Source organism: Lynx rufus, unplaced genomic scaffold, assembly GCF_022079265.1.
Source record: "Lynx rufus isolate CCGP_SWC_20201006 ecotype Redwood Valley unplaced genomic scaffold, mLynRuf1.p SCAF_1, whole genome shotgun sequence".
Lineage (NCBI taxonomy): Eukaryota > Metazoa > Chordata > Mammalia > Carnivora > Felidae > Lynx > Lynx rufus.
Window position 1 is genome coordinate 205,701,750 of NW_025814823.1, and position 2,642 is coordinate 205,704,391.

At 37.0% G+C, this 2,642-nt stretch overlaps 1 pseudogene; it reads right to left on the reverse strand.

Moving 5' to 3' along the window:
- Nucleotides 1-502: 502 nt before the first annotated feature.
- On the reverse strand, nt 503-1,715 carry LOC124507454 (tyrosyl-DNA phosphodiesterase 2-like; annotated as a pseudogene).
- Between the last annotated feature and the right edge of the window lie 927 nt (nt 1,716-2,642).

The window sequence follows — 2,642 nt, forward strand, 5'->3', positions numbered from 1 at the left end:
CTCTATTTAAATGTATATAATCATGGCTTTTTCATTTAAGATTATCTGAATTTGTAAAATATAATGAAAAGATCCAATCCCCCAACCTCAATAATCTCTTATTTTTATTTTTAAGTATTTACTTAAAATATAAACTATTTGGTGCCTGATTTTAAAAGTAAACAAAATATAAAGGCTAGCCCAGAGACAATGTGGCCCTACTTGAGAACCAGCTGGCAGCTCTGAGCATTATTAAAAGCTCCAACGGTCTTGGTGGCCTTTTAAGAAGAAGTCTCATATACTGAACACTAGGTATGCTTTAATTTAAATAAACATCAATATTTAGTTCTGAAATTTGAGGACACAGTTTACAAAATAAAATCACAGTGTTTTCTTCTGTTACAGTGACACAGTATATCAATTCCTCCATATTAAGCCTACCTTTCCAGATAAGTAGAAATTACATTTGCAAAATCCAGAATGAAATTACCAGAAAATGTAAAACTCTTATTTGAAAAATATTTCATAATATCACATCTAAGTTGCACAGAAGACCCCAGTGATCACTAGGAAATCTACCACAGTCCAGTTTTTCCAACCCAAGGAAGTCCAAACTTTGGGTAACAATAGGACCACTTTCTGCTGCTATTCTGAAACAAATTTGATTAAAATGAAGCTTACAAGTAGCAGATATTCCAAGATTAGAGTTTATTTGTGTATCCCATGCATACTGGCAATGCCTAGATTTGTCAAAAACTCCCAGACATACAAATTATTTTTGGGTAAAGCACCCATTTGGTAACTTGGTGATCCTTAAATTTGTATCCCCTGCAAATATAACTATAGCTGACTCTGGAGCTTCTTGAATTTTCTTTAAAATCATTTTTAACTGATTCATTTGTTCCTTGGCATGCTCTTTGGTGCTTTCCACATGAGAAGTCATAAGGCAAAGTTCATTTCCCGACACAGTTGCATACACACACAAAACGTTTTTCATCATTTTTGTATTTGGAAAAGGGATATCCTGGATTTTAAATTTCACTCTCGATATCTTCAACATTATAGCTGTGAAATATCCTTCTTCGTGACCCATAATAATCACATCACTACTTGCTCTCTTCTTTAGGTAGCTACAATATGGGGGAATAACCTTCTGTACAAATATCAAATATTATAAATACTTGAAAATCAAATATTTCAAACATTTGTAAAAATCAAATGCATAATACCTTCAGATGTGCTGGTTTTAGAACTAATGGAATCAGTTGTTTCTTTATTCATTAGGTCAACACAGGACTTTGACTTGGCTGGGGTCTGAGGGTGGCTTTCCAAAGCGCCCTCCTCCACAGGCAGCTCAAAGTACAAGTTCAGCGCTCTCTCCATCTCCCAGTCATTCTCCACCAGAGAGCACTGAGCCACGGTGGTGTCACAGCTCATGACCGAGGCAAACTCCACACAGAGAGGTTCACACGTATAAGTCCACACAAAGAGGTCCACACATAGAAGCCACTTCTTTGCCTCGGCCTCACCCTCTGCCTCATCTGCTTTCAGAGTGGCCTCCAAACCATTGGGCCCCTCCATTTACTTGCTGTGGCAGACCCCTCTTCAAAATATTTTTACATTAACCATTTTTGAAAAAGAATGGCACATTTTAAATATCCCCTTAAATAGTTTTTTTTTTTAAGTCAGACAGTATAATATTGTCTCTGTCAACTGTTTGAGTCTTTTAAAGCAAAATCAAGTTTCAAAATGAGATTATTTAGATAAATTCAGGCAATCCTTTTCTCTGTAGCATTTGAAGACAAAAAAAAAAAAAAACCCTTCTAGAAATTGAATAATCTTTGACTTCTATATTAAAGAAATTGATTGAATATTGTACCTCTGAAATTCTTCACATCACTCACTTTTTAACCATATTCTCTCTTTGACCTCTGCATTTGGGAGGACAGTCTGGCCTGCTGGTAGTGTCAGATTAGGATTTCAGAGCCTTTGATCTGGAATGCTAGTTTTCTAGTTCAGAGTTTTCAACTTCCATTCAGCTTTGACACATGAAGGATGATGTTCCCATGCATAACACAAGGCATTTTCTTCTCTTCATCTTTCTCTTAATACTGGAGGGCAAGTGAAATAAAGTGACTTTATTATGGAATTAAACTTGAATCTTATGAAATTTATTTTAAAGTAAATCATCACCACAGTAGCAAATAACTTGATGTATAGTAGTCTCCAAGTAGTCTACTAGGCAGACTCTCCCAGAGGTACCAGAATAGAAGGGCTCACAGACCAAATTAAGATAACTGAATCATACAGTTAGATGAATCAACTGAAAACACACAGCAAGAAGCAAGAGGAGAGGGGGCAAACTGGCAGAGTAAGAGGACCCTAAGCTCACCTCATCCCACAAATACAACTAGATAACACTCACCTCAGTGTAATAACCCAGAAAACAGCCTGAAGACTGGCAGAACAAACTCCACAACTAAAGGCAGAGAAGAAGCCACATCAAAGATGGTAAGAAGGGCAGACACATGGTGGGGAGTGAAACTGTGGTCATCCGCACAGTGGGAGGAGGCAGTTGTGGATGTACAGACAAGCAAGAAACAGACTATCATACCAAGGAGCTCACATGACGAAGAGGAATCTCTATAACATTTGGTTTTACA